This window comes from Manis pentadactyla, chromosome 4 (assembly GCF_030020395.1).
Source record: "Manis pentadactyla isolate mManPen7 chromosome 4, mManPen7.hap1, whole genome shotgun sequence".
Lineage (NCBI taxonomy): Eukaryota > Metazoa > Chordata > Mammalia > Pholidota > Manidae > Manis > Manis pentadactyla.
The window spans coordinates 46,307,916-46,327,120 of record NC_080022.1 but is presented as its reverse complement, the minus strand read 5'-3'; the positions used below and the strand labels follow the sequence as shown (position 1 = coordinate 46,327,120).

The window sequence follows — 19,205 nt, the reverse complement described above, 5'->3', positions numbered from 1 at the left end:
TATTTGTCTATGTCTGAGGACTGACTGAGGAGCCTGCATTTTGCAGATGAGAAACATAATTCTCAAAGCAGTAAAGGTATTTTTCCATGATCCCACAGCCAACAAGTGAACAGAAGTGGGTTTCCCACCCTTACTCAGCCTGGCAACATAAGGCTAGAAAAGTAGACTGAAGCAAGATATTGACCATCACTGCAGAGTTCAACTTCATCTGTAGCTAAAGTCTTCAGAAGGTTGTGAACTGGAGTTTGTGTTTTTGAAATATCATTACCTTTAACTGCAGCTATATAGTAATTATTGCCAGTCATTGTATTATTCTGGCAACCACAGAGTAAACTTAATTTAGGCCTGTAATTCAATTGTGCTAAGGATGACAGCATTTTCAAGAGAGGGTTGAGCAATGTAGCTTACTGGCCTGTACCTCAATTAGATTGCAAACTCCATGAGGTCAAGGATTTGTATATTATTCACCACTCTGGTCAGCAGAGCAGCACAATGAGGAAGAGTTCAGGAACTTTTTTCTAAGAATAAATGATTGAGAAATGAAAAAAATAAGTGAATAAATGATGTCATATATCCTTTGATACGGGCATCTGATAGAATCTTAGAAGTCAGGAATCCTGAACTCAAATCCCAGTCACTAGGATGAATGGATAAAGAAATTGTGATATATAAATGTATATATATTTGCATATGATATATAATTACTATGTATATTATTTTATAATTTTAATGTATTTATATGTAAAATAATATATAATAATTTTAATATATAAATATTTTCTATATGTATTTTAGTTACATATAATTTTAATGTATCTAAGTTAAATACATGAAATTATTATATCACATATATATGAATGTTCCGCCTTAAAAAAGAAAGAGATCCTGCCATTTGCAACAATATGGATGAACCTAGAAGACATTATGCTAAGTAAAATAAGCTAGAGACAGGAAGAAAAAATACTGCATGATCTCACTTATATGTAAACTCAAAAAGTCAAATATATAGAAGCAGAGAGTAGAATGGTGGCTGCCAGGGACAGGGAGGTGGGGGAAATGGGGAGATGATGGTCAAAGGGAATAAAGTTGCAGTTAGGCAGAATGAATAAGCATAGAGATCTGATGACCGTAATTCATAATATTGTACTGAATACTGGAAATTTGCAAGAGTAGATTTCAGGAGCTCTCATCACACACAAAAAGGTAACTGTGAGGAGAAGATATTTAAATTAGCTTGACTATAGTAATCGTCTTGTTTTATATATATATCAAATCATCATGTTGTGTGCCTTAAATACATACAAATTTTTTTTTTTAAGTAAAACAAAATAATTCCCAGTCACAGACACCATGTATAAATGTTGGAAAGGCCTGTGATCTCACTGGGCCTCAGTCTCCCATTTATGGCGAGGAGGGATTGGACTTGTTCACCCACCAGACCCCTTGCAGCCTTGCGACCGCAACCCCGGTGACCATGTGCGTCAGCTTCCGAGCACCTCCCCTCAAAGTGCCAGGAGCGGTGATGCCATAAGCACCAGCGCTCAGCACCCAGCAAAGGGCTGCTTCTGCCACTTCCGTTCAAGCACTTTTAATTTCTACTGCATTACTAATTGAGGAAGATTTAGCATATTTAATTGTTTTGATTAAAAAATGCTTCAACAGTGATAAACAAAAGTGGGTGAAAGGAATCCACAGGCAGAAGCCAAAGTGATTACTTAGGTGAGTGGTGGAGGGCTGCCGAATTAAAGTGACAGTACCCGCTGATTAATGCGGCTGGGTGAATGTGTTCATGGAGGGTCCCCCGACAGCCTACCACGTGCTGCAAGGAGAAGAGAATTTCAGCTTGATTTGTACAGCATGACTTGATTGCAAAGAATTGACTTCTGAGGAATCCAAAAGAGGTTACCAGCCAGTTAGGGGAGGTCTGTGACTTAAGAATCATGCAACGTGAGAGCTGAAAGTATCCTTTGAGAGCCCACACTTCTCATTTTAGTTGAGATGCCCTTTCATAAAGGGTAATTATATTGCCTAAGGCCATACAGCTAAAAAAAAATGGTGGTGCTGAGATTCAAACGCAAGTCTGTCTTGTTTAGAAACCTGTGGTATTTTCACTAATTACAGTTACTGCATCAGTGTCTGGCCTGAGGCACATTCACTATGGATTCAGTGAGACTGAGGAATGACAATGGAATGTTCTTGGGGTAAAAGGGTTTATATCTGGCTTTATTATCACGTTGGTAAGTCGAGCACTAGAATCACGTGTACATCCAACAGTCTGCAGGTCTGTAATTCACCTCTGTCTCTGCCTCTGCCTCTGCCCAGAGTTTTGGGAGGAGATCTTTATATAGTGACTCAGTCAATAATAGCTTGTTGCCTACAGGTGTGGAAGCAGTAGCCTAGCAGTAGGCCAGTTATATCATCCAGTAGTTTAGGGTCAGGTGAGGATCCTGGCCATAGGAACTTCCATTTTTCTCACAATCAGACTAAAGAATTCTGCTGTCAGAAAAATTTAGTAAGCACCTATCATGTACCATCCCTTGCACATTGTGTGTTGGACAGTGTAGACACAAGGAGAATAAAAAATATATGAATATGATACAAATCTGAATAAGGACCTGTCCTTGAGACACTAGCAGGTTTGGGACAATATATTAAATGAAGACTAATTTGTATCCCAAGAGTTGCTTATTTCAATATACCACTGTTAGAAGAGGAGTCTCTTGTCTGAAACTGTGGGGGTACCAAATCTCAGGTGCCTGTAGAGCACCCATGGGAAACCAAGACCAGTAAGTTGGGGTGGAGGCAGAGGAGGTCAGATGTGCTGCCAAAATCCGGGACTTGAAACTGGCACTAGAAGTGAAGACACAGAACCAGACACCAGAGACTCTTGCTTCTGTCAAGCCAAGAGTAGAGGAAGGGGCAGAGGAAGGGACAGGAAAAGGTTTGGAGCATTGTTTAGCCCCTGCCCAGAGGGATGTGTGGCATGATGGGACTGACTATATTTACAAGACCAGGCAACACTGCCATGGCCTCACCCCTGTTCCATCAGGCTAGAGTCCTTAGATATCATCTTTGGACTTGATCATACTGCCATGTGTTTTGGGCTTTTGAGCTCAGTGAACCCAGAATTGATAGTTCCCAAACCTGGCCACACACTGACATCATCTGGAGTGCTTATTAAAAATACAGGTTCCTGAGATCCACCTTTATCAACTCTAATTCTGTATTTCTGAGTAATCAGCAAACTATATTTTAAACAAGTATCCCAAATGATTCCTATACAGTGCATCTGGGGTCAGATACTGAGTACCGATGTCCTACAGAGATTATCAGGTGGCTGGTCACAGAGCACGGGCCTCTGCCCTGTCTCATCAGTTCCCTTGCCAATGCCTTGGCTATGAACTTAGCAACCAGGCTAAGCCAGGCTCATTGCACTATCCAGAAGAAGGAACTAGGAAAAGCCAAGGATAATTCAGATAACGTATCAGAATTCAGAAGGCTCTCAGAAGAAGAAATGAATAGACAGACCAGGCATAGCAAAATGAGATTCATTTGGGAAGTCTCTAACATCCTGCCCAGGAGACAAAATACTAAAATGCACGAGCTCGATAAAGAACGGACACAGCTTAGCAGGGAGAATAAGAGAAAGGCCATAGAATTTTTTTTATAACTTCCAGCTCAGCAGGGCAAGGAAGCCAGGTGAAAATTATAATCAGTAAAGTAAAAGAGGGGATAAATTCACTCTCTCTGTGGAGGTTAGAGAAACCCAGAACCTGGTGAAAAGTTCCAGGAGCCACACTTTTAAAAGGGAGTAAGAAAATAGGGCATTCATTGGACACTGTTCAGCCTAAAAATGACGGAAATCCTGCTGTATGCAACAACAGGGATGAACCTTGAGAACACTGAGTGAAACAAGCCAGTCACAGAGGGACAAATGCTGTGTGATTCCATTATATGAGGTATGTAAATAGTCACATTCACAGAATTGCGGCTGCCGGAGTTGGGGAAGGGGAGCTGACACCTTGCTAATCAACAGGCCTAAAGGCCAATTATGCAAGATGAATAAGTTCTAGAAATCTGCTGTACAGCATTGTCCCTACAGTTAAGAATGCCGTATTGTACACTTAGAAATTTGTTAAAAGAGGAAACTCTTGTTAATTGTTCTTACCTCAGCATACTAAAAAAGAAAAAAAGAAAGAAAAGAAGTAACTACTAGAAAAGAATGATCATGAGGGTGAAGAAATTCAAAGCTTTATCCCTTTTTGAGAGGACGGGGGCAGGGATGTTCACTTGAACAAGAAAGAACGATCTCTCCTCAAGAGAGAGCAAATAAAACCAGATTCAACTCTCCAGAAGGAGTTAGGCTTGTTTGTGTGGTTGAAAGGGCGAGAACAAGGACCAAAGGGCAGAAGCTGCAGAGACAGGCTTAGGCTCAACATGAGGCAAACCGTCATAGTGGCCAGAGGCCAAGGACACAGGAGCTGTTTCACAAGGCAGTGAGCTCCCCATACCTGGAGGGTACCAAGCAGAGGCTGGCTGTTTGCCTGGCGGGGGCGCATAGCAGAAGCTTTTGAAGAGTTAGCCAGTAGTCTGTCAAGGTCTCCCCTAAAGCTGGGATTCTGGATCTTTAAGAATGCACCAGAGCCCCTGAAGATCATCTGAGACAACTCTGATAAGTACTCAGTGATTTCTCACTGTGAGCCAGGCCCCTGGGAAAGGAGGCCTAAGGAGAGTGCTTGCTCTCAGTGAGCTTACAGTCAAGTGTGGGGAAATGCACGCATCAACAGACAGCTGTGGTACTGTGTGATGAGAGCCGATGGAAGGCAGCAGGGTCAGGGAAGTCTTCCTTGGGGGACAGAGAAAGGAGACTAGAGGCAAGTCTGAAAGGAGGGATAGATATCAGCCAGATGAAGTGAGAAGGACACTGAGGGGCAGAGGGAGACCAGGCAGGAGCCTTGTGTCCCCAGCAGCAGGATTCTGCTCAGCAAGGCCAACACATCGGAACTTAGGAGAGGAAAGGAGAGAGACGCAAACCAGTGAAGGAAGTAGCAGGTGACCCCGGGTTCCTTCCCACTCTCATCTGGTTCCAAGAGGAGCTGTTATGGTGCCCGCCTCGGAGGCCAGCAGCTCAGAAGACATCTCTGGCCACCACATCTACTGCTTGTTTCCCACCTAGTCTTGGCTGCAGTGCGGGTGTGAGAGCTGTCCTCGTGCCTCCGTGGAGATGCTACATCAATGTGGCTCTGAGGCAGAACAGGCGGCTTGACTTCTGAGGTGCCAGAACACAGCAAGTTTCTGTCATTCCTCAGATTAAAAGCATCAGGTGGAAAACAGCAGGTGTAATGCATTATTTATCTCTTTGCAACAAACAAATGCCATTCTGGTTGCTGTGCTCTATCTGCTATGTTGCTTTGCTACACTGGTTGCCCCCAAAAACAAACTCAAAAGGGAAAGGAAGTGTCATATGGTCTGTTTCTTGCCATAACATAGGAAAAGACGATTGTTTAGCTGAGAAGCGTCGGCTGACTTACTTGCACCCTCTGTGCTTGTGTTTATCCATTGAAACCCATGCTTCTTCCTGACCACCTGAGAGTAATAGTGCAGATACCTCTTTGCCTTTGCCTGTGCTCTTCCCTCTGACTAAAAAGCCCCCTTACCTCTTTCACTGAGTATCTCCCACTCGGATCTAGGAAGCCTTTCATCCACCCGCAAGCACCCTATGTGTGTGTCCCCCATGGATCCCTGTGCTTCCTTCCTGCATAATATTTAACATACCCTAGTGATTGTCAATGTCTTGGTCTGTTCTTCCAATTATACTGCAAACTCATAGAGTCACCCCTTGGGGTTACATGTCTTGGCATAGAGCCTGGCATACACCAAGTCCCCAGGAGTGCTCAGAGATGGGCTGATTCCAACCTATTTAGACAATACCTCTAAAGTGTTTTGGGAGTCATGGGCCTCTTAGTTGACAGCACAAATCACATCTTTGTAATAACTCATGCTTGATTATGAGTTGATATTTTATACAACACTTTCATCTGCATTATCTCATTCAAGGTTCACAACAATCTTATAGGGCCAGGAGGATTTCCCATTCACAGGCTCACGGGTCGGGAAAAGTAGTTCAGGAGAGCAATGGGGCGCGAGGGCTGAGTGGGGCCACAGCATGCTCATTTAAGGACTGGTCATCTTGTCCGGTGGCAGGGACCCTCCTGTTCTCAAGAACAGTGATAGTCAAGAATATGAACTCTAGAGTTGGAATTCTACCAACTCTTTAGTTAGTAGTGTGACTTTGGGTGAGTTATTGGACCTCTTTTGGCCTCATTTTCCCCATTTGTAAAATGGGGATGATAACTATTTCTGTATATGAGTCCTGAAAAATGGTGTCTGACACAATTAAGTGTTCAACCAATCCTAGCTATTATCATTATTAGGTAACTTTCCCAGAGTTCCATGAATCAAGAATCATGAAATTCAAGTTCCATGAATCATGAAACAAGCCCAAGAATCAGGGTTTGATATAAGGTGTGCTATATGCAGGCTTGGTGCTTGCTCCATTTCATCACACCAGTGTCAGTCTGCAGAGAAATGTTCATCACGTGGCATGAGTAGCAGTCACCTTACGTGGATCTCTTTTGGCCTCATTTTCCCCATTTGTAAATGGGGGCCCTTGCCCCCATGACCGCCTCATTCCACAAGGCAGCTCAGCAAAAGGAGTCCATGCTCTGAACAGGCAATGCTAGGGCTGCAGTCTCGGTCTGCATAGGGACCCTGGGCCCTGGAGATGGTTTGGGCCATGACAAAAGGCATTATAGCAGAGATTTTCAGTCTCTCTGGAATGGAGACCGCCTGAGCTAGAATCTGCCCTTGCCCACTTACTATCTGGGCAAATCGTTTAACCTCACCTCTCTGTGCTACAGTTTTCTCATCTGTCCGGTAGGGATTTTAATAGTGCCTCCCTCTCAGGGTTATTGGGAGGGTTAAGTGAGTTACACGCCATGCACAGAGCTTGGGATGGTGCCTGGCTCAGTATCACGATAATGGTTAAGTGTTACTATTATTACGGTTGCTATAAATGCTGTAGCATACATATGCTGGGCCCTTCATTCCTGATTCTGGATTTGGAACATTAGGAAGGAGGCTGTGGAGTTTGTAAAAACAACTTTTCTTAATCAATATTTCTGTAATATGAGCTATTAGGCCATGAATGAGCAAAGACCAAGGGAGACCCACATTTGATAAGTATCTATCATGTGCTGGGGAAAGCTTGCTTTCCCTTGTGTTATATCATATGCACACATTACCACAGGCACAATTATTCCCATTTTAGAGATGAGTAAATAGAGGCTTATAGAGTTTAAATGACTTGCCCAAAATTATACAATAAGTATTATATAGTAGAACTGGGACTGAACCAAGGGCTGTGTCCGAAGCTCATTTTCTGCATGCCACATTATATCACCCACGGGAGAGAGAGCTAAGTGTGGCTCTGGGAATAATTTTGACATCATCACATTTTACTTCTTTAAGGCTAAGGCTGTTTTCATTAATGGAGGTGGGAACTCAGAATCGGACAAAACCAGGAGGATGGTGCTGAGAGTCTCTCGGTTCCATGTGTATGTAAATGACTTAAGAGGGGGGACAGAGCCAAGACACCAGGAGTCTGTCAATCAATACCATCCATCACTGTGAAGTCTGGTCGTCATGGTAACTGGGGATAAAGCCTGGAGCCTGTTAGAATCTAGTGCTTGTCTGTTCGGGGTGACTGGTTCATTAGCTGGCACAGAAAAAGACCTTCTGGGACAGCCCAGACTACTTTGGTGTGAATATGAGACTCTTCACAGTCAGGTTTCTGCCTGTCTCCCCCTCCCTACTGACCAGTCCAGCTCAAACTCTTTAGGAATCTACCCCAAACTCTGCAGAGTGTAGGGAAAGCTCCAGAGGATGCCCGGCATATATGGGCTTTGATTCTGAGCCACCCCTGGTAGAAAGACTCTGAGCTTCCACTGTGGGTCAGCTTCAGCACATGGGGAAGACCCTGGAGACACACCACTGACAAGATCCACAGTGGACATGGGCAGCTGGAATAGCGTGGCACACAGAGCTAAACCCCAGGCACACCGGAGCACCTCTGACAGGCTCCCAACCCAAAACTGAAGGGGTAGAAAGATTGCCTAGAAGATTCCTATCTAAACAGAGACTAAGGGTGAGTAAGCATTAGCTAGGTAAGGAAGAGATGGTAGTTGGAGTAGAGCAGAATTCCAGGTAGAAAGAATAACCCATTATTTTTGTAAAGCCCCAAGGAGAAAGTGAGTATGATTAGGCCAACAGACCAGCAGCTAGTTCAGTATAGCACAGCCCTGTGGAGAGCAATGGGGCGGGAGGGCTGAGGGGGGCCACAGCGTGCTCATTTAAGTACTGGTCATCTTGTCCCATGGCAGGGACCCTCCTGTTCTCAATGTTCAGCTTAGCATGGCTCCAGCAGATTTCCACTGTGCAACTTGTCATCCTGTATGGCTCCCTGGAGGCCAACACTGACTCCTTTCCAGGCAACTGGTATCATCATTCTTCCTGCTATAACCCAGCCACAGGACTGTTCTCGTTTATACGCTGGCCTCAGGGGTACGCCCTCCGTAACAGAGTCTGGCCTTTGGGTGAACCTGGACATTTTCTCCTGCTACTCATCCTCACCCATTTGCCACTTCAGCCACTCTCATGAAATTCCCTCCACTTAAAGCTCCCTTCTCCACCAGGTGAGCTACTACTACGACTAGTTTTGGAAGATCAGGTTGAATGTCTTTGGAGTCTAGGAAATGGGAGGGACAGAGAGGATGGGATATATTGTATTTTGCTCTGCCCCGACTGAGTGCACATTTCTTCAGAGCAGGGATCGGTGTGTTTCATCCCCACATCCCCAGAAACCATGGATTCTCAGTGAATGTTTATTGGATGAGTGAATGCATGGTGGGTGGATGAACTATGGATGGAGATTAGATTGTGGGAAGGGTTTTCCTCAGAGATTGTTTCCTGCCTCCTACTTTGGGTAACAAGGGAAAATGCTCTACTCAGAACCTTCCTCTGAAGGAATTGTAAGCAAGCAACAGCAATAATATATAAATGTGATGGAAACTGTGAGAAATCTGAGAGACTTAAATTATACGTCCTTCCCACCCCAGTTACTCTCCATACACAGCTTAATCATCTGGCTGCCTTTGTCTCATTCTCATAAAGGACTACCAAGCACACTGTTCCAGGGCCAATCCCCTATCTCTGACACACACCACTAACTGATCATAGCACTTTCTGGCTGTGCCTCTATCTGGTATCATAATCCTTAACTCAGTGGTCCTGGTAGCATTTGCCACTAGAACCACCTACCATCACTGGCTAAGACACTTTTTCTGGCCTAGAAGTCTCTGAAGTTCACCTCTTTAAGTGCCACAGGTGTTAGCACACCATGCTCATTCCTGGCTCTGTGACTGTGCCTATGCCCCAGAACAAATAATACAAGCTATGCAGTTCAATCTTCAACAATCCTCCCAATTACAATTCTCAGTCAGTGGGTCAAACTAACTCAAAATTCCATTTAGGAATGAATGTTGACTGTAACAGTCCCTTGATTATTTTAAAAATCTGACGTGACTGCTTTCAAAGCTATCACAAGCTGTTGAATGTTTTTTAAAAAGAAGGAAAGTGAAATAAAATATCCAGATGTACCTCAAGAAGCATTGAGCAGGGAATTAGAAATTTTCATTTCAAACTCCACTCTGCTTCTAACCAGCAGTGTCACCTTGGACATGTCATTTTACCTTTCAGTGTCTTGTTTTCTTCATTTGTAAGACAGGGACAGCTATACAACACAGCTCAAAGTAATGCCGAGAAGCTTAAATGAGATGTGTATAAGGGCTCAGCATGCTGCCTGCCAGAGCCAGAACTCAGTGAATGCTGGCTCTTTGATTCCCCTCTCGATAATCTGTTTCATTCAGTGAGACTTCAAACACCTATTCTGACAGTTATTACTTAAAATCTGCCTCTAGCCTTGTCTACCTCCCTGGATGCTTTATTTTATGTATCAGTTTGGACCACAGAGTGTCCAGATGCATGGTCAAACATTCTGGGTGTGATCAATATTTAAATCAGTAGACTGAGTGTAGCAGCCCCTCCCTTGTATGGGTGGGCCTCATGTGTGGGTGGGCCTCATCCAATCAGGTGAAGGCCTGACTAGAACAAACAGACCCACCTTTTGAGAAAGTGAGGGTTCTTCCTGCCTGACTGCCTTCCAACTGGGGCTGCTCTCAGGCTCACACTGAAACAGCAGCTGTTCCTGGAGCCCAAGCCTGCCAGCCTTTGGACTGGAACTAAACCATCAGTTCTCCTAGATCCAGCTTATTGACTACAGATCTTGAGACTTGCCAAGACTCCATATTGTGTCAGCCAATTCTTTATAATAAATCTCTTTACTTATACACACACACACACACATCTTATTGGTTCTGTGAAACCAGTTACCTAGAACCCCAGCTAATACACTTCCTAATGTTTTCCTTATGGCCATGGATTATTTTTCCTTTACTTAGAATGTTTAATACATGTCTATAGTCGGTGGAGCACACTAGATGGTGTTTTTAATACTTCTGATCACCCCCAAAAGCAAGCAATGTATTTTACATCATGATGCAGCTCACACACATCCAGCTAAAGTAAGTTTCAATACTTAGCCATACTTTGTGTGATGCACTCTGATGTTTTCCATCTTCTTGTATTTCATTTCATTTTGTTAAATGCTGGTCCTGACCCACTAAATTTCTTGCACAATGTATTATTGGGCTGTGACCAGCAGTTTGAAAAATCCTAGGTGAAATATTTCTGAAACATTATAGCATGTTTGTAAGATTACAGGTTCTCACGTTTGATCTCTGTCTCCACCAGTTAATAGCAATGCAACCTTGGGCAAGTTATTTAGCATTGCAGAGCTTCAGTTCTTCATTTGTAAATTGGGGATTATAGTATGGTCTTGTCAGGTTTTTCTTGACGATTAAATGAGATAGTGCATCGAGAGTGCTTACCCCATTGTCTGCCACATAGCAAAATGCTCAGTAAATGGTAACTCTCATCACCAATGCCAGAGCCTAAGTTTCTGCATAGGGGAATGGATGATGGACTGCATAGGAACGTAGGGGATGATAAATACTTGGACAATCCACAGACTTTCTCAGAAGACCTTGGTTCAATACTGGCTGAATCATGTTTAGCCATTTTCTTTGGCTCTTCGGACCTCAGCTTTCTCTTTATAACATGGGAGGAAATAAAAATACAACTCCTCATAAGCTATTATGAGGAACATCTTGAGTATCAGATATGAACACTTTACCAATGATCTGATACTCAAGTATCACAACACTGATACTTGAGTATCAGATTGGTACTTTACCAATATCAGGGTTTGTTTTCTGTAAATATATTTTATTAAAACCAAGTATTTCAGTTAATTCTAAGTACAGTGAATAAAAAATCAAATTGTTCATTTTTGGTGGTAACCAATTTGATTGTCCATGTAGTATATCATCCCTGATTATAATAAGATGATATGACAAAGGGTAACACTATTAGCCTTCCATAAAAGCTCAGTGTTGGTATCTTGACAGTATGTGGCAGGTCATGTGTGCTTCATAAATGTTTGTTGAATGAAAAGCTAAAAGAATCAATGACTAAGGAAGGGAAGGAGGAAGACAATGTAGCATTATAACTGACATCAACTTTAGTGCAGTTTTAATTATACCCCTGTGGCTTTTTCTACCTTGTGTGTTATGTGGTAGACCAGCTGGTCCAAAGACCCTCCCTGGAAGGTGGTGATCAGTGACAGGCTGAAGGTACTGCACTCCCGCCAGAAGGGTCTTTCCCAGGGTTACTATCATCTGGCATCCATCACGGGGAGGAATGATGGAGCACAGGCACTGACTTGGGCAGAGTTGTTAACACTTTGAAAGATAGTGATGAGAATTCAAAGTGACCTTGATTAATGGGAGAAGCAGTCCCTCCAAAACTGGATGAGACTCTAGGGACAGAAATGAATGAACTTGATCAAAAAAATGGGCAGGTGGGGGAGGAGACATGATTGCTGAGGCTCCAAGTCTGCAGCAAATGCACTGGCCACTGCAGGCCAGACGTAATGATTTCCTTTCCATTTGAACAATGTATCAGAGCTGACCCACTGCAGAGCCCTATCACATAGGTCATCTTATTGTCCCCACTTTACAGATGAGAGAACAGTTAACATTATAGAGCTAATAAAGCTGGATATCTGGGATTGATAAACATGTGGTAATAATAACACCAACATAATACAGCAATAAAAAATAGATAACATTTCTGAATTCTTAGTATATGCCAAGCACGGGCCACATGCTCTCATAGATTGCTTCATTTCATATTCACAACAGTACTATGAAGTCTGTACAGTCATTGTCTCATTTAGAACAACAGAAAACTGAGGCATGGAGAGGTCAGCTAATTTGCCTGAGGGTCACATGGCTGATATAAATGGTGGAGGTGAGATTTGAATCCAAGCAAACTGATTCAGAAACTTTCTCAGCAATTGATATTTTTTGAGTGCTTATTAGAGTCTAAACACTGTGCTAAATATTCCCTGTGGATAAGTCCACTTATTCCTCACAACCATTCTGTGAGGTAAATGCCATTAATACCTCCAGCTTAACAGGTGAGGGAATTAAGCCTTAAAATGATTAAATAATCTACCCATGATCACACAGCTAGTAAGTGAGAGAATGCATGTTTTCAACCATTATGATATACTGATGTCCTACATTAAGTGGAAAAAAAAATTATTTAAACACTTACCATGAAAAATGTACTTGGAATTATTTTCAAATAAACCCTTGTTATTCCTTTTTGGGTCTTCAAGAAGATGATGTTCAGAGAAATTAGGTACCCTAATCAAGGTCATGCATCTACTAAATCAGTTGGTACCAGAACCAAGATTCCTCACCCAGATGTGTCTGACTCCAAAGTTTGGGTTCCTTGCTACCATGTCACCAACATAGTTCTTCATTCCACAAACCTCGTTCAAATGACTTTACTAACCTAGTGACCCCACCAAAAGTTGGAATCCATAATATAACTACTGTTTAGGTGGACTTTTACTCATCACAGTGCTTTTTAAAAATATCTTGGTTAATTATCATTAATAGCCTTTTGAAGTGGTTATTATCCATATATCAGCTATGGAAAAGCAGAGACTCAGAGATATGAAGTATTAGCTTTCTGATGGCAACATTTATATGAAAAGCAGTGATATCTCAGTAAAAATGGTTCTTTTCACTGTGTTACTGCTTTCTGGCTTTTGTGGGGCTGCAGAATGCTACTGGTTTCCTTCACAAACAAAGCATCAATGGAAGTCATTTTCCATAACTCTTTGAAGGTCCCTTTCAATATGGCCAAAAATCATAGAATTGTGAACTTTCAGAGTCTTGAGAACTCTTAGTTTACCATCTATTCCATGCATGCTTTCCATTACAGCAGCCCTGACAGAGATATTCTGTTAGACTCACTTAGATTTTTTAACTGAAGGAAAACTCTCTTTCTTGTTGCATTTCGAGAAAGGAAGGGCATGGAAGCTGAAATAAATGTGTCAGGACCTATCTACATTAGCCAAAAAAAGGGGGTCCAGACCAGACTACTACCATCTTTGCCCCAAAGGTATTTATGGGCTATCCATCTGACCCCTGACATTCTTCTCATTTTACATGTCTGCTTGGTGGAAGGGAACCTGCAGAGAGAACATGGCACAGCATGGTGAGCGGTAGTTGTGGGAATGAAAGGAAGGCACAAATTGTACCTACTGAGGAGGTGACTAATGGGATATGTGGGAAGAGAGAGGGAAGAAGTGAAAATTGTTCCCAGGTTGTGAGTCCTAACACAGGCAAGTGAGACAAAAAGAAAAGATGAGGCTATAACTCAAAATGTCTCATATATATTCACTTACTAGTGATGGGACTTCTCAGCCTCTGTTCCTTCATCTGTTGAAGGAAGGAAACCTCTTGTCCCCCACAACATCATTGCAAGATTGAATAATACAAATAGCCTACAGGTACATCACTAATAGTCATCAGGAAATGCAAATCAGAACCACAGTGAGCTATCACTTCACACTAGTAAGGATGGCTATTATCAAAAAAGATAAGTGATTTACCTGAGGAAAGCAGAACCTCTGATTTGAAAAGATGTATTTTTATCATTGCATGTATATGTTAATCAATGCATTATTTGCAATAGCCAAGGTATGGAAGCAACTTAAGTGTCCATCAATAGATGAATGGATAAAGGAGATGTGGTACATATGCACAATGGAATATTATTCAGCCATAAAAAAGAAAGCCTGCCATTTGCAACAATACGGATGGACCTCGAGATTATTATGCTCAGTGAAATAAGCCAGATGGAAAAAGACAAATACCATATGATTTCACTTATTTGTGAAATCTAAAAACAAAAATGAACAAAACAGCAGTAGCCTCAAAGACACTGAGAAGTGACTGGTGATTACCATGGGAAAGGGATTGGGGCAGATGGGTGGGAAGGATAAGGGGTATAAAGGAAGGATAAGTGATCACAAATGCTGGTGAGGATACTGAGAAAAAGGAACCCTTGTAGATGTTGGTAGGAATGTAAACTGGTACGGCTGGCCTGGAGATTCCTCGAGAAGTTAAAAATAGAGCCACCATATGATCCAGCGATCTCACTTCTGCATATATACCCAAGAGAAACGAAGTCATTACATTGAAAAGATACCTGTATTCCCATGTTCATAGCAGCATTATTTCCAATAGCCAAGTTACAGAAACAACCTCAGTTGACAGATGATTGAATAAAGAAAATGTGGTATAGATACAATGGAACACTACTTAGCCATGAAAAAGAATTAAATCTTGCCATTTGCAACAACATGGATGGACCTGGAGGGTATTATGCTAAGTGAAGTGAGTCAGACAAAGATTAATACCAAATACCATATGATTGGAATCTTATATGTAGAATTTAAAAGGCAAAACTGAGAAAAGACCCATAATTACAGAGAACAAACTGGTTGTTGCCAGAGATGAATGGGTGGAGGGATGAGTGACATAGATAAAGGGTATAAGAAGGTACAAACTTTTAATTAAAAACAAATCATGGCTGAATAATATTCCATTGTGTATATGTACCACATCTTCTTTATCCATTCATCTACTGATGGACATTTAGGTTGCTTCCATTTCTTGGCTATTGTAAATAGTGCTGCGATAAACACAGGGGTGCATGGACAGTGACTGTAATGGGGTGTGTGGGGGAGACTTGGTGAAGGGGGGAGCCTAGTAAACATAATGTTCTTCATGTAATTATAGATTAATGATAACAAAAAATTTTAAATTAAAAAAAAATCATGGAGATGAAAATGTACAGGAGATCCCAAATACATAGGGATATGGTCAGTAATATTGTAATAATTTTGTATGGTGACAGACATAACTACATTTATCCTGGTGAGCATTTTGTAATGTATATAGTAGTCAAATCACCATGTTGTACACCTGAAACCAATATAATATTGTATGTCAATTATACTTCAATAAAAATGTGATTATATATGTTGCATATATAAATTACACATGATATATTACATTATATATATATTTAAAATATGTACATGTTCTGGAGTCTTTTGGCTTCAGGATCCCTGCCATATGTCCAAATGCCTACAGGACATCTCTGCTGGGAATTTGGTACTCCCAGGAAAAGTCACATACTTTTTACCTTAATATGGGTGTGTATGCATGTGTGTGTGTAAGCGAGAGAGAGATTAGAGGAAGGAGTAATTTATATCTCACAATCCATACCCAAGTCAGCACCAAATTATCTAAATTCTGCTTTCAAAATAGGTCTCAAATGTATCATATTCTTTCCTGCCCATTCTTTAGTCCTTACCTGAACATCAGCAAGAATCTTCTAACTGATCTCCCTGAATGCACTCCTACCTCCTCTCACCTGTGCTTTATATAGCCCAGGAGTGATCTGCTGACACAGAAACTAGGCCATAGCACTGTCCTGCTGATAACCCTGCAGTGGCTTTCCAGATCATGCAGATATGATCCATACTTCCGGCCATGGCCAGCAAGAGCCTCTCTAGGCTCCTTCCAGCCTTCCTGCCATTCTCCCCTTATCCATAAAACTTCAGCCACACATACCCTCCTTCAGTTCTCAAACACACTAGGCAGCCCACTCTGCCCGAGATGCCTTCCCTCTCATCTTTGGAGTCTCCTTCGTATCTTAGATCTCATCTCAGTTTGGATATCATCTTACCCAGATACTCCTAAACTGAGTGAGTGTCTCCTCCCCTGCCTCCTGTCATTCTCTATTTCTACAACCTGTTCATTTATTACATGACTGTTATCACAATTTGCATTATTAAAAATTTTAAGTTATTAAGGTCCTACTATGTGCCAGTCACTCTTCTAGGAAATGACTATATAGTGATGAACGAAACAGATAAGGTCACTGCTTCCATGGAACATGCATACTGGAAGGAGAAACTTGACAATAAACAAGTAAGCATGTGAACATGGTAATGACCAAATTAATAGTGACTTTCTGAGGATTAAAATAAGGTGCTTTAACAAGAGGGACTTGACTACATGGTCGAGGGAAGGCTTCTCTGAAAAGATGATATTTAAGTTGAGATCTGAATGATTAGAATACAGCTTTGCAAACATCAGAGAGAGGAGAAGCTCAGACAGAGGGCAGCTAGTACCAACACTGCAGCTGAATAGGCTTGGTATGTTAGAGTGTTAACAGAACAGTGATAGCAACAACAAAAAGACAGTTTTTGTGTGTCAATTATACCTCAATAGATAAAAAAAAAACAAAGGATATCTTGGATGTTGGGGAGGTAATGTTACACTTCCGTGGGAGCCTAGACTTTGCTCAAGGGCTGCAGCTGACAGGTTTCTACCTTCCGTAGGAATCAGTATGGCTTTGAGCTTGAATTTCTGGATGTACATTTTTTTCTCCTTTGTTCCTTCTTTGGAGTTCCTATTATTTGTCTTTGTACGAAGATACGGCAAGGAGAAGAGTGTACTTGCCATTTCTGGCTTCTCTGTAATCTGCCCCCCTTACAGAGGCTATCATTCACCCAGGACGGGACAAACGTTTAGGTGACAGTGTTGTACTCGTTTTGTTTCCTGTCTCCTTTTGCATGTGCCGTGCTGCCAGCCTCCAAAGCTCTTCCCTGTCTGGTCAACTTGACAGAGTTCCACTTATCCTTCTGAACCTTGTACAGGCATCCCTACCTCTGTGAAACCTGTCCTGACATTCCTGTGCTCCTTCCTCCATGGTTTTGTTTGTTCATGCATTCACTCATCAACCATGTTTAATGAGTTTGTATCATGTCCTACATGAACCAATCAATATGGTTCCTGTTCTTGCAAAGTTCACAATCTAGTGGAGGAATCTAAATAAACAACCAAAATCCAGATGTCATCCTTAGTTCCTCCTTTTCTTCCTGCCTTTCATTTGAGATCTAGTGATTTGACTTCTAAAGCATGTGTGGCCTCTGTCCTTATCTCTCCTACTGTCTAACTAGTCCAAACTGCCATTATCTCTCACCCGGACACTGATAGAGTATGATAGTTTTTCTTTCTACTTTTCTTTTTCCTTCCTTTCTTATTTTTTTCTTTCTGCTGCAATGATTATAGGGGTGCATATATCTTTTCAAATTAATGTTTTCATTTTCTTCAAATAGATACCCAGTAGTAGAATTGCTGGATCATATGGTAGTTCTATTTAATTTTTTTAGGAACCTCCATACTGTTGGTTGTACCAATTTACATGCCTACCAATAGTGCACAAGGACTCCCTTTGCTCCACATCTTTGCCAGCACTTCTTTTCTTTTTGATAGTAGCCATCCTGACAGGTGAGGTCCTGTCTCATTATGGTTTTGATTTGCATTTCTCTGATAACTAGTGATGCTGAGTATCTTTTCATGTGCCTGTTGGCCATCTGTATGTCTTATTTGGAAAAATGTCTATTCAGATCCTCTGCCCACTGCTTAATTGGATTGTTTGTGTTTTTATGTTATTGAATTGTATGAGTTCTTTATGTATTTTGGATGTTAACCCCTTATCAGATATATGATTTGCAAATATCCCTTCCCATTCAGTGAGTTGCCTTCTCATTTTGTTGATGTTTCCCTTCACTGTGCAGAGGATTTTAAAAATTAAATCCCACATGTTTATTTTGCTTTTGTTTCCCTTGCCTTTGGAGCCAGATCCAAAAAAAATTGCCAAAAATGATGTTAAGGAGCTTACCATCTATGTTTTCTTTTATGAGTTTTATGGTTTTTCTTACATTCAAGTCTTTGATACATTTTGAATTGATTTTTGCATATGTTGCAACCCAGTGGTCCAGTTTCATTCTTCCACATGTAGCTGTCCAGTTTTCTCAGCACCATTTATTGAAAAGTCTTTCCTTTCCCCATTGTATATTCTTAGTTCCTTTTATGTAAATTAAATGACTATATATGTTTTGTTTTATTTCTTGGGTCTCTCTTGTGTTCCATTGAACAATGTGCCTATTTTTAAGCCAATACCATGCTGTTTTGATTACTGTCACTTTATAGTATAATTTGAAATAAGGGCACATATATCTCTGGCTTTTTTCTCCTTTCTCAAGAGGTTTTTTTTCTGGTTATTCAGGTTCTCTTGTAGTTTCACACAAATTTTAAAATGATCTGTTCTAGGTCTGTGGAAAATTTCATTGGAATTTTGATAGGGATTACTTTGAATATATAGATTATTTTGGGTAGTATGGCTATTTTAACAACATTAATTCTTGCTATCCATGAGCACAGAATATCTTTCCCTTTCTTTGTGTGTTCACTTTTGTTTATCAATGTCTTATAGTTTTCAGCATACAGGTCTCGTGGACCTGTATGCTGAAAACTGTAAGACATCCCTTGATCCCTAATGCATGGTTGCATGCTGTCTTTTGGGGAAAAGCATTTTTCTAAAGGAAACCTTAGAAGAAAACAGCCTTGTGCATCCTCTGGGATGAACCGAGAGAAGATCTGAGGGAAAACCCAAGGACAAAAGAGTTCCCCAGAGCAAAGCAGCTACTGTGTTTACTTAAACCATTCTGTACCATGCTCAGCTCT

At 41.4% G+C, this 19,205-nt stretch overlaps 1 protein-coding gene across 2 annotated transcripts in view; it reads right to left on the bottom strand.

The window, feature by feature from the left end:
- The window catches only part of C8A (complement C8 alpha chain), a 61,242-nt gene that overhangs the window by 10,138 nt on the left and 31,899 nt on the right, over positions 1 to 19,205 (bottom strand). The window lies entirely within an intron of this gene.